General features: G+C 62.8%; 2 non-coding genes across 2 annotated transcripts; both read left to right on the top strand.

The window, feature by feature from the left end:
- The first annotated feature begins 829 nt into the window (after window positions 1–829).
- Window positions 830–2,644, top strand: LOC149324926 (small subunit ribosomal RNA). Its single transcript, XR_016286633.1, has one exon. It is a non-coding gene; the product is annotated as a small subunit ribosomal RNA (ribosomal RNA).
- Window positions 2,645–4,419: 1,775 nt separating this feature from the next.
- LOC149324927 (5.8S ribosomal RNA) lies at window positions 4,420–4,572 on the top strand. Its single transcript, XR_016286631.1, has one exon. It is a non-coding gene; the product is annotated as a 5.8S ribosomal RNA (ribosomal RNA).
- Window positions 4,573–13,392: the final 8,820 nt, after the last annotated feature.

The raw sequence follows: 13,392 nt of genomic DNA on the forward strand, positions 1-13,392 counted from the left end.
CGAGTACGGCTCGTGCGGGGCGCCGGGGCAGCGCTTTCGTGCGATGCCGCAGGAAAGCGCGCACGATTTGAGCGGCTCTTGCGGCGAACGCGCCTCGAGTACGGCGGTTCGCCCGACGGCTATGTCCACGAGTACGGCTCGTGCGGGGCGCCGCGGAAGCGCGGCGTTGTGATGCCGCGGCAAAGCGCGCACGATTTGTGCGGCCCTTGCGGCGAAAGTGGCACGAGTACGGCGATTTACTCACCCACGGAGGTCTGGGTACTTATCGCTGCTATTATATGGGGGTCCCAGTGGAGCAGTCGGCGGCGCGCGCCCGCGTGTGCGCGCCGTGACCGGGTCTGATATGCGGCCTCGTGCCCAGCGTGTCCCCGTCCCTCGGACCCCACGGCATTCGTCTGCAGCCTCATCCGCGTCTGCGATAGGGGCTGGTTGTCGGACGACGCTGTTTCCACGTTTTACGAGGTGTGTTCCGTGCTACCCGGACTCGATTCCGTGCGAGCGCGCCGAAGACGCGGGCGTGTCCCGTCGTCTGGCGGCTTGGCCGTCTCGGCTACGCAGCAAGCGCCGTCCAGTTGCCTAATGCTGCGGCCCTAGAGGCCGATGTGCGCACTGGTGGGCGCGTTACAAATGCTTTGCCTAAAGGCACACGTGCTCTCTTGCCGCGTGGCGATTGCCGTACCTACGGGTCGGATGCCGCAGCGAGCTCGAACGATGCACGGGCAGCGCAAGCTGCCGCGAAAAAGATGCGTCGCGCGCTGGGGGTTTATGGCGGCCCTATCGGCGGCGACGAGGCACCCTTCTGGGGCGAAAAGGGAATGCCTATGCATCATACCTGGTTGATCCTGCCAGTAATCATATGCTTGTCTCAAAGATTAAGCCATGCATGTCTAAGTACATGCCGAAATAAGGCGAAACCGCGAATGGCTCATTAAATCAGTTATGGTTCCTTAGATCGTTTCTTTCTACTTGGACAACTGTGGCAATTCTAGAGCTAATACATGCATTGAGCCTGAAGGCCTTTGGCTGACGGGCGCTTTTATTAGACCAAGACCCATCGGGCTCTGCCCGTACTCTGTGGTGACTCTGGATAACTTTGTGCTGATCGCATGGCCATGAGCCGGCGACGTTTCTTTCAAGTGTCTGCCTTATCAACTTTCGATGGTAGGTTACTTGCCTACCATGGTTGTTACGGGTAACGGAGAATCAGGGTTCGATTCCGGAGAGGGAGCCTGAGAAACGGCTACCACATCCAAGGAAGGCAGCAGGCGCGCAAATTACCCACTCCCGGCACGGGGAGGTAGTGACGAAAAATAACAATACGGGACTCTTTTGAGGCCCCGTAATTGAAATGAGTACACTCTAAATCCTTTAACGAGGATCAATTGGAGGGCAAGTCTGGTGCCAGCAGCCGCGGTAATTCCAGCTCCAATAGCGTATACTAAAGCTGCTGCGGTTAAAAAGCTCGTAGTTGGATCTCAGTTCCAGACGAGTAGTGCATCTACCCGATGCGACGGCTCGGACTGAACATCATGCCGGTCCTCTCTTGGTGCCCTTCATTGGTGCGTCTCGAGGTGGCCTGCGCTTTTACTTTGAAAAAATTAGAGTGCTCAACGCAGGCGAGTCGCCTGAATAAACTTGCATGGAATAATAGAACAAGACCCCGTTTCTGTTCTGTTGGTTTTTGGAATACGGGGTAATGATTAAGAGGGACAGACGGGGGCATTCGTATTGCGGCGCTAGAGGTGAAATTCTTGGACCGTCGCAAGACGAACTACTGCGAAAGCATTTGCCAAGAATGTTTTCTTTGATCAAGAACGAAAGTCAGAGGTTCGAAGGCGATCAGATACCGCCCTAGTTCTGACCATAAACGATGCCAACCAGCGATCCGCCTGAGTTACTCAAATGACTCGGCGGGCAGCTTCCGGGAAACCAAAGTATTTGGGTTCCGGGGGAAGTATGGTTGCAAAGCTGAAACTTAAAGGAATTGACGGAAGGGCACCACCAGGAGTGGAGCCTGCGGCTTAATTTGACTCAACACGGGAAAACTTACCCGGCCCGGACACTGGGAGGATTGACAGATTGAGAGCTCTTTCTTGATTCGGTGGATGGTGGTGCATGGCCGTTCTTAGTTGGTGGAGCGATTTGTCTGGTTAATTCCGATAACGAACGAGACTCTAGCCTATTAAATAGGTGCGGGGTTCCCAGCACCTTACAACCTTCTTAGAGGGACAAGCGGCTCCTAGCCGCACGAAACAGAGCAATAACAGGTCTGTGATGCCCTTAGATGTCCGGGGCCGCACGCGCGCTACACTGAAGGAAGCAGCGTGTCTTTATCCCTGTCTGAAAAGACTGGGTAACCCGTGGAACTTCTTTCGTGATTGGGATAGGGGCTTGCAATTGTTCCCCTTGAACGAGGAATTCCCAGTAAGCGCGAGTCATAAGCTCGCGTTGATTACGTCCCTGCCCTTTGTACACACCGCCCGTCGCTACTACCGATTGAATGATTTAGTGAGGTCTTCGGACCGATGTCCGGCGCGGCCTTTCGGTTGCGCCGGTCTGTTGGAAAGATGACCAAACTTGATCATTTAGAGGAAGTAAAAGTCGTAACAAGGTTTCCGTAGGTGAACCTGCGGAAGGATCATTACCGGATTGTGCTTGTCACACCCGGCGCCGCCCCCACTTATAAGCGGGGGAAGGCCTCAACCGCGGAGTTGCGAGATTCTGAAGCCGCTTCTCTGCACAAACTGTTGCGCCCAGCGGAGCTCCGTCACCAAGGGAAAGTCGGACGGGCTGTATCCGCAGGTTTGAACGGCGTAACGCACCACTCATGGTGGGCTTTCGGTTGTCGACAACCGTCGAAGAGGCGCAAACAGAGCCGGTAGGCAGGCCGAGGGAAAGGCCTGCCCGCTGCCAAGGGAACGGCGGCGGCTGCTGCGAAGTACGAAAGGAAACGCTGCTCGCTGGCTTTGTCGTGTTGCGACCACGAGTCGGTAGGCGGGCCGAGGGAAAGGCCTGCCCGCTGCCAAGGGAACGGCGGCGGCTGCTGCGAAGTACGAAAGGAAACGCTGCTCGCTGGCTTTGTCGTGTTGCGACCACGAGTCGGTAGGCGGGCCGAGGGAAAGGCCTGCCCGCTGCCAAGGGAACGGCGGCGGCTGCTGCGAAGTACGAAAGGAAACGCTGCTCGCTGGCTTTGTCGTGTTGCGACCACGAGTCGGTAGGCGGGCCGAGGGAAAGGCCTGCCCGCTGCCAAGGGAACGGCGGCGGCTGCTGCGAAGTACGAGAGGAACCGCGGCTCGCTGGCTTTGTCGTGTTGCGACCACCAGTCGGTAGGCGGGCCGAGGGAAAGGCCTGCCCGCTGCCAAGGGAACGGCGGCGGCTGCTGCGAAGTACGAGAGGAACCGCGGCTCGCTGGCTGGGAAACTGCGCTTCTGCGCGACGCGCACGCGGCGGGACGCGCGCGGCCCAGGGAACGGCCGCGCGCGAAAGGTCTCGCACTGCGGGCGCGGAGTCTGACGCCGCGCCGACGGCGCGAAAGGAGGCACCGGGACCGAAAAGGACGAGGGATTATAATCCCGCACTTTGAACGCATTCGCGGCAGCCGGGTTCTCTTGCTGCTTCGTCCTTCCCAGCCTTCGAGTAGTCTGTCGGTGCGCTACCGAAACGCCGTCCATGGCACTGTGGCCGGTGGGCTCCTATTGCGGGAGTAGACTGATGAACGTCCGCTTTGCGGCTTGTTCCAAGTACGCGCTGCGTAGCCACGGCTAGGCGGTGCCTGTCTCCTTGCGAAGCAATGATGTGGCGAAATGGTCGAGTAGGGAGCAGCACGATGGCGCACCCGGGGGCGACCGGACCGGGGGGCGTTGGGAAAACCCCCTCCCCTACAAAAGGGTGCAGCAGCGGTAGGCGGTGATGACTCGCCTTGAAAGATGTGAACAGCAGTTGAGTGTGAACAGCAACAAAAAAAACCGCTGCTGGAGTCCGGGGGTAGCGTCGCTGCAGATCGCAGAAAGGTGCGTGAGGACGGTGGCACAGAGCTCCAAGAATGTATATTTCTAGCAAACGCCGGTGCTTCGAGGTGTTCTGCGGTCAGGCCCGTGCGGGCGGAGCGGGCGTGCCCAAGAAGGCACAAGAAGACCCACCTCTGATGAAGACCGGAATTGGAGCGTCACGCGTCGGCTCAGCACTTCTGCCTTAGTGGTTGCCAAATGCCTCGTCATCCTATTAGTGACGCGCAAGCCATTATCGCACAAAAGCTTCGAGAGACTTTGCTCGCTTTGGCTTTGAGGCACGCGCAGCATGCCGAACGGACGGCTGCGAGGCGCGAAAGACGTCGGTCGAAACTGCGACTGGAGACCAGGGGAAAAGCCCGGTGCCTAAAACCCTGGTTGTACTGTACGGATTTGAACAAACCAAACGCACGACTCTAAGCGGTGGATCACTCGGTTCTCGGGTCGATGAAGAACGCAGCCAGCTGCGAGACTTGGTGTGAATTGCAGGACACACTGAGCACTGATTCTTCGAACGCACATTGCGCCCTTGGGTCTTCCCTTGGGTTCGTCTGTCTGAGGGTCGGATCATATATCAAGAGAGGCGCCGGCGCCCGGGGATGGCGCGGCCGGCGACTCGTTTTGACCGTGTCGGCAAAGAGGACGGCTCTGTACGGAACGCCGAAGATCCCTCGAAAGACTTTGCGAATGAGGAGGAGAGCGGGTCGAACCCTTCAGCCGCGCGCAAAGCGGCAGAGTCGGGTCGCCCTGCGCTGACGTAACGCGGGCCGGCGGCTGCTAGCCGTAGAGCGTCACGCCTCAGAAAGCGACCGCCGCAGGAAGGGATTACCTGCAGGGAAAGAGCGGTCCGACGGGAGACGAGGCTGTTTGGACGGGCGGCGAAGCGCTGCCTGCTGGCCCGCGGAGAAGTAGCCGAACTGCTGCGAGAAGCGCAGAGACGGGAACGCCCTGTTCCGGGCACGCCCGCGCGAGAAAAAGGGATACCTCGCGCGGGGTGCAGGGAGGTGACGGGCGCGAGCGCGGTGTGCGCAGCACAGTTCGGCAAAGCGCAGAGGCGCGCCGTGTGCGCGGCAACGAAGGGGTCCCCCGGACCCTGTGCGGAAAGGGACCGCCTCCTCGAGTGGGCGCGAAGTCGAGTACGGGTCGAACGGACGCGATCTCGTTGCGAGCGCAGTCCGCCGTCGGTCTAAGTGCTTCGCAGTCTCTGCCCCGAGAAAAACTGGGCCACTCCAGTTGGGGCGGGGGCGACGCAAAACTCTGACGATGCCCCTACGCCAGGCCGAGGTCGTTCTCTCGAGGGAAAGAGAGGCGGCAGGGAATTTATTCGGCCGCGGCGGTCGGGGGTTCACACTCTCTGCGTTCAGTGTTCCGCGCGCAACCGAATGCGCGCCGTCCCGAGCGCCGGTCAGAGGTGCCTTCCAGTCTCGCTCGCAGTCGCCGAGGGTGCTGCCGACTGAGAGCGGGGAATGGGCGGAAGGTGCCGGCCGGAGACGAGGGAAGGACGCGCGCGCGCGACCGCGCCGGAATCGAACGCGAGAAAATGCATATCTGTGTCGACCTCAGATCAGGCGAGACAACCCGCTGAATTTAAGCATATCACTAAGCGGAGGAAAAGAAACCAACAGGGATTCCCCGAGTAGCTGCGAGCGAAACGGGACCTAGCCCAGCACCGAATCCCCCGTCCTTGCAGGCGGTCGGGAAATGTGGTGTATGGGAGGCAACGTTCCCGGGAGTTTGCGACGGTGCAAGTCCCCCTGACAGGGGCGCGCCGTGTGCGCGGCAACGAAGGGGTCCCCCGGACCCTGTGCGGAAAGGGACCGCCTCCTCGAGTGGGCGCGAAGTCGAGTACGGGTCGAACGGACGCGATCTCGTTGCGAGCGCAGTCCGCCGTCGGTCTAAGTGCTTCGCAGTCTCTGCCCCGAGAAAAACTGGGCCACTCCAGTTGGGGCGGGGGCGACGCAAAACTCTGACGATGCCCCTACGCCAGGCCGAGGTCGTTCTCTCGAGGGAAAGAGAGGCGGCAGGGAATTTATTCGGCCGCGGCGGTCGGGGGTTCACACTCTCTGCGTTCAGTGTTCCGCGCGCAACCGAATGCGCGCCGTCCCGAGCGCCGGTCAGAGGTGCCTTCCAGTCTCGCTCGCAGTCGCCGAGGGTGCTGCCGACTGAGAGCGGGGAATGGGCGGAAGGTGCCGGCCGGAGACGAGGGAAGGACGCGCGCGCGCGACCGCGCCGGAATCGAACGCGAGAAAATGCATATCTGTGTCGACCTCAGATCAGGCGAGACAACCCGCTGAATTTAAGCATATCACTAAGCGGAGGAAAAGAAACCAACAGGGATTCCCCGAGTAGCTGCGAGCGAAACGGGACCTAGCCCAGCCTAGCCCAGGCCCCATGGGCTTCTCCCGGCTGTCGGGAGGCCCGAACGATGACGCCCTCTGGAATCGGAGCGGAGGACCCGCTGGGCAAGCTTGTCGCCTCTCGTTGTCCGGGTTGGTCCCGCGGCGGCGGGCTGGCGGCGAGAAGCCGGGCGAGCGGGGAGTTCTCCCGCGGAGGCGCTATCGTGGTTTGCGGCGAGTAGGTCGGTAACCCACCCGACCCGTCTTGAAACACGGACCAAGGAGTCTAACATGTGCGCGAGTCAATGGGTCTCTCGAAACCCAATGGCGCAATGAAACGTGAAGGCCCTTCGTGGGCCGCGTTGCGATCCCGGACCGCACAGGGGTTCGGGCGCAGCAACGGCCCGTCCCAGGCGCTCACTTGTCGCCGGGGCGGAGCGAGACACGTGGCGGCCGACACGTGGCGTAAATTTCGTCGCGTTCCGCCAGTTAAAAGTGCCCTTAAAAGTTCGAAGACCGTTCACCGCGTCCGCCGGGGAGGCAACCGCGTCTGCCTAGGCGGGACCGCGTCTGCCTAGGCGAGCTTCAAACGAGCGTAACTCTGCCTTGCGTTGCGCGAAAGGGACGGGAGAGGTCTCAAAATGTTCGCCCTTCTCAGCCCAACGCGCGCAACTAAAAACTGAGCGGCTGCGCTCAAGGCGACGGCCGCGAGAATTCGAAAAGGCGGCCCCTTGCGAGACTGGTCAATCACCCGCTGCTCCGGCTACATTGGAAGCAGCGGGTCGGGGATGACTGCACAAGATGCGCGCCGGCGCGGCCGACGCGTGGCGTAAATTTCGTCGCGTTCCGCCAGGTAAAAGTGCCTCTAAAAACTCGAAGACCATTTACCGCGTTCGCCGGGGAGGGAACCGCGTCTGCCTAGGCGGGACCGCGTCTGCCTAGGCGAGACTGTTGAATCGCCCCTATCTCGAGCGAGAATGGCAGGAAAACGACGGGACCGGTGGCAAAAGATTCGCCTGCACACTGACTTCAAATTCGTAGGCTTGAGACATAGGGGCCGGCCGTGAAAAGTTTGAAATGGTCAAAGTCTCCCTGTCGCGAGCGGTTAATCGCCCGCTGCTCCGACCGCAATGTGATGATCGAAAAAGATGCGCCGCAGCGCGGCCGACGCGGCGCTGTAAAATTCGTCGTGCTCCGCCAAAGAAAAGGACCTTTAAAAATTCGAAAACCCCGTACCGCGTCTGCCTAGGCGATACCGTTCAATCGCACGTATCTCGGCCCAGACTGGCAGCAAAGTGACGAGATTGGTAACAAAAGATTCGCCTTTGAACGCCCTACACAGGGAAGGCAAAGTCGCAAACGACTTTCGTCCCGCGTCGGCCGGGGCGAACGCGCCCGAACGGCAAAGTCCGAATAAAGCGACCCCGTCTACCGGGGCAGACGCGCCCGAACGGCAAAGTCCGAAAGAGGCGACCCCGTCTACCGGGGCAGACGCGCCCGAACGGCAAAGTCCGAAAGAGGCGACCCCGTCTACCGGGGCAGACGCGCCCGAACGGCAAAGTCCGAATAAAGCGACCCCGTCTACCGGGGCAGACGCGCCCGAACGGCAAAGTCCGAATAAAGCGACCCCGTCTACCGGGGCAGACGCGCCCGAACGGCAAAGTCCGAATAAAGCGACCCCGTCTACCGGGGCAGACGCGCCGGAACGGCAAAGTCCGAAAGAGGCAACCCCGTCTACCGGGGCAGACGCGCCCGAACGGCAAAGTCCGAATAAAGCGACCCCGTCTACCGGGCCAGACGCGCCCGAACGGCAAAGTCCGAATAAAGCGACCCCGTCTACCGGGCCAGACGCGCCCGAACGGCAAAGTCCGAATAAAGCGACCCCGTCTACCGGGGCAGACGCGCCGGAACGGCAAAGTCCGAAAGAGGCAACCCCGTCTACCGGGGCAGACGCGCCCGAACGGCAAAGTCCGAATAAAGCGACCCCGTCTACCGGGCCAGACGCGCCCGAACGGCAAAGTCCGAAAGAGGCGACCCCGTCTACCGGGGCAGACGCGCCCGAACGGCAAAGTCCGAAAGAGGCGACCCCGTCTACCGGGGCAGACGCGCCCGAACGGCAAAGTCCGAATAAAGCGACCCCGTCTACCGGGGCAGACGCGCCCGAACGGCAAAGTCCGAATAAAGCGACCCCGTCTACCGGGGCAGACGCGCCGGAACGGCAAAGTCCGAAAGAGGCAACCCCGTCTACCGGGGCAGACGCGCCGGAACGGCAAAGTCCGAAAGAGGCAACCCCGTCTACCGGGGCAGACGCGCCCGAACGGCAAAGTCCGAATAAAGCGACCCCGTCTACCGGGCCAGACGCGCCCGAACGGCAAAGTCCGAAAGAGGCGACCCCGTCTACCGGGGCAGACGCGCCCGAACGGCAAAGTCCGAAAGAGGCGACCCCGTCTACCGGGGCAGACGCGCCCGAACGGCAAAGTCCGAATAAAGCGACCCCGTCTACCGGGGCAGACGCGCCCGAACGGCAAAGTCCGAATAAAGCGACCCCGTCTACCGGGGCAGACGCGCCGGAACGGCAAAGTCCGAAAGAGGCAACCCCGTCTACCGGGGCAGACGCGCCCGAACGGCAAAGTCCGAATAAAGCGACCCCGTCTACCGGGGCAGACGCGCCCGAACGGCAAAGTCCGAATAAAGCGACCCCGTCTACCGGGCCAGACGCGCCCGAACGGCAAAGTCCGAAAGAGGCGACCCCGTCTACCGGGGCAGACGCGCCCGAACGGCAAAGTCCGAAAGAGGCGACCCCGTCTACCGGGGCAGACGCGCCGGAACGGCAAAGTCCGAAAGAGGCAACCCCGTCTACCGGGGCAGACGCGCCCGAACGGCAAAGTCCGAATAAAGCGACCCCGTCTACCGGGCCAGACGCGCCCGAACGGCAAAGTCCGAATAAAGCGACCCCGTCTACCGGGGCAGACGCGCCCGAACGGCAAAGTCCGAATAAAGCGACCCCGTCTACCGGGGCAGACGCGCCGGAACGGCAAAGTCCGAAAGAGGCAACCCCGTCTACCGGGGCAGACGCGCCCGAACGGCAAAGTCCGAATAAAGCGACCCCGTCTACCGGGCCAGACGCGCCCGAACGGCAAAGTCCGAAAGAGGCGACCCCGTCTACCGGGGAAGACGCGCCCGAACGGCAAAGTCCGAAAGAGGCGACCCCGTCTACCGGGGCAGACGCGCCCGAACGGCAAAGTCCGAATAAAGCGACCCCGTCTACCGGGGCAGACGCGCCCGAACGGCAAAGTCCGAATAAAGCGACCCCGTCTACCGGGGCAGACGCGCCCGAACGGCAAAGTCCGAATAAAGCGACCCCGTCTACCGGGGCAGACGCGCCCGAACGGCAAAGTCCGAATAAAGCGACCCCGTCTACCGGGGCAGACGCGCCCGAACGGCAAAGTCCGAATAAAGCGACCCCGTCTACCGGGGCAGACGCGCCGGAACGGCAAAGTCCGAAAGAGGCAACCCCGTCTACCGGGGCAGACGCGCCCGAACGGCAAAGTCCGAATAAAGCGACCCCGTCTACCGGGCCAGACGCGCCCGAACGGCAAAGTCCGAATAAAGCGACCCCGTCTACCGGGGCAGACGCGCCCGAACGGCAAAGTCCGAATAAAGCGACCCCGTCTACCGGGGCAGACGCGCCGGAACGGCAAAGTCCGAAAGAGGCAACCCCGTCTACCGGGGCAGACGCGCCCGAACGGCAAAGTCCGAATAAAGCGACCCCGTCTACCGGGCCAGACGCGCCCGAACGGCAAAGTCCGAAAGAGGCGACCCCGTCTACCGGGGCAGACGCGCCCGAACGGCAAAGTCCGAAAGAGGCGACCCCGTCTACCGGGGCAGACGCGCCCGAACGGCAAAGTCCGAATAAAGCGACCCCGTCTACCGGGGCAGACGCGCCCGAACGGCAAAGTCCGAATAAAGCGACCCCGTCTACCGGGGCAGACGCGCCGGAACGGCAAAGTCCGAAAGAGGCAACCCCGTCTACCGGGGCAGACGCGCCCGAACGGCAAAGTCCGAATAAAGCGACCCCGTCTACCGGGCCAGACGCGCCCGAACGGCAAAGTCCGAATAAAGCGACCCCGTCTACCGGGGCAGACGCGCCCGAACGGCAAAGTCCGAATAAAGCGACCCCGTCTACCGGGGCAGACGCGCCGGAACGGCAAAGTCCGAAAGAGGCAACCCCGTCTACCGGGGCAGACGCGCCCGAACGGCAAAGTCCGAATAAAGCGACCCCGTCTACCGGGCCAGACGCGCCCGAACGGCAAAGTCCGAAAGAGGCGACCCCGTCTACCGGGGCAGACGCGCCCGAACGGCAAAGTCCGAAAGAGGCGACCCCGTCTACCGGGGCAGACGCGCCCGAACGGCAAAGTCCGAATAAAGCGACCCCGTCTACCGGGGCAGACGCGCCCGAACGGCAAAGTCCGAATAAAGCGACCCCGTCTACCGGGGCAGACGCGCCGGAACGGCAAAGTCCGAAAGAGGCAACCCCGTCTACCGGGGCAGACGCGCCGGAACGGCAAAGTCCGAAAGAGGCAACCCCGTCTACCGGGGCAGACGCGCCCGAACGGCAAAGTCCGAATAAAGCGACCCCGTCTACCGGGCCAGACGCGCCCGAACGGCAAAGTCCGAAAGAGGCGACCCCGTCTACCGGGGCAGACGCGCCCGAACGGCAAAGTCCGAAAGAGGCGACCCCGTCTACCGGGGCAGACGCGCCCGAACGGCAAAGTCCGAATAAAGCGACCCCGTCTACCGGGGCAGACGCGCCCGAACGGCAAAGTCCGAATAAAGCGACCCCGTCTACCGGGGCAGACGCGCCGGAACGGCAAAGTCCGAAAGAGGCAACCCCGTCTACCGGGGCAGACGCGCCCGAACGGCAAAGTCCGAATAAAGCGACCCCGTCTACCGGGGCAGACGCGCCCGAACGGCAAAGTCCGAATAAAGCGACCCCGTCTACCGGGCCAGACGCGCCCGAACGGCAAAGTCCGAAAGAGGCGACCCCGTCTACCGGGGCAGACGCGCCCGAACGGCAAAGTCCGAAAGAGGCGACCCCGTCTACCGGGGCAGACGCGCCGGAACGGCAAAGTCCGAAAGAGGCAACCCCGTCTACCGGGGCAGACGCGCCCGAACGGCAAAGTCCGAATAAAGCGACCCCGTCTACCGGGCCAGACGCGCCCGAACGGCAAAGTCCGAATAAAGCGACCCCGTCTACCGGGGCAGACGCGCCCGAACGGCAAAGTCCGAATAAAGCGACCCCGTCTACCGGGGCAGACGCGCCGGAACGGCAAAGTCCGAAAGAGGCAACCCCGTCTACCGGGGCAGACGCGCCCGAACGGCAAAGTCCGAATAAAGCGACCCCGTCTACCGGGCCAGACGCGCCCGAACGGCAAAGTCCGAAAGAGGCGACCCCGTCTACCGGGGCAGACGCGCCCGAACGGCAAAGTCCGAAAGAGGCGACCCCGTCTACCGGGGCAGACGCGCCCGAACGGCAAAGTCCGAATAAAGCGACCCCGTCTACCGGGGCAGACGCGCCCGAACGGCAAAGTCCGAATAAAGCGACCCCGTCTACCGGGGCAGACGCGCCGGAACGGCAAAGTCCGAAAGAGGCAACCCCGTCTACCGGGGCAGACGCGCCCGAACGGCAAAGTCCGAATAAAGCGACCCCGTCTACCGGGCCAGACGCGCCCGAACGGCAAAGTCCGAAAGAGGCGACCCCGTCTACCGGGGCAGACGCGCCCGAACGGCAAAGTCCGAAAGAGGCGACCCCGTCTACCGGGGCAGACGCGCCCGAACGGCAAAGTCCGAATAAAGCGACCCCGTCTACCGGGGCAGACGCGCCCGAACGGCAAAGTCCGAATAAAGCGACCCCGTCTACCGGGGCAGACGCGCCGGAACGGCAAAGTCCGAAAGAGGCAACCCCGTCTACCGGGGCAGACGCGCCCGAACGGCAAAGTCCGAATAAAGCGACCCCGTCTACCGGGCCAGACGCGCCCGAACGGCAAAGTCCGAAAGAGGCGACCCCGTCTACCGGGGCAGACGCGCCCGAACGGCAAAGTCCGAAAGAGGCGACCCCGTCTACCGGGGCAGACGCGCCGGAACGGCAAAGTCCGAAAGAGGCAACCCCGTCTACCGGGGCAGACGCGCCCGAACGGCAAAGTCCGAATAAAGCGACCCCGTCTACCGGGCCAGACGCGCCCGAACGGCAAAGTCCGAATAAAGCGACCCCGTCTACCGGGGCAGACGCGCCCGAACGGCAAAGTCCGAATAAAGCGACCCCGTCTACCGGGGCAGACGCGCCGGAACGGCAAAGTCCGAAAGAGGCAACCCCGTCTACCGGGGCAGACGCGCCCGAACGGCAAAGTCCGAATAAAGCGACCCCGTCTACCGGGCCAGACGCGCCCGAACGGCAAAGTCCGAAAGAGGCGACCCCGTCTACCGGGGCAGACGCGCCCGAACGGCAAAGTCCGAAAGAGGCGACCCCGTCTACCGGGGCAGACGCGCCCGAACGGCAAAGTCCGAATAAAGCGACCCCGTCTACCGGGGCAGACGCGCCCGAACGGCAAAGTCCGAATAAAGCGACCCCGTCTACCGGGGCAGACGCGCCGGAACGGCAAAGTCCGAAAGAGGCAACCCCGTCTACCGGGGCAGACGCGCCCGAACGGCAAAGTCCGAATAAAGCGACCCCGTCTACCGGGCCAGACGCGCCCGAACGGCAAAGTCCGAAAGAGGCGACCCCGTCTACCGGGGCAGACGCGCCCGAACGGCAAAGTCCGAAAGAGGCGACCCCGTCTACCGGGGCAGACGCGCCCGAACGGCAAAGTCCGAATAAAGCGACCCCGTCTACCGGGGCAGACGCGCCCGAACGGCAAAGTCCGAATAAAGCGACCCCGTCTACCGGGGCAGACGCGCCGGAACGGCAAAGTCCGAAAGAGGCAACCCCGTCTACCGGGGCAGACGCGCCCGAACGGCAAAGTCCGAATAAAGCGACCCCGTCTACCGGGCCA

This window comes from Amblyomma mixtum, unplaced genomic scaffold (assembly GCF_055824585.1).
Source record: "Amblyomma mixtum isolate Tamu unplaced genomic scaffold, ASM5582458v1 scaffold_116, whole genome shotgun sequence".
In the NCBI taxonomy this organism is placed as follows: Eukaryota; Metazoa; Arthropoda; class Arachnida; order Ixodida; family Ixodidae; genus Amblyomma; species Amblyomma mixtum.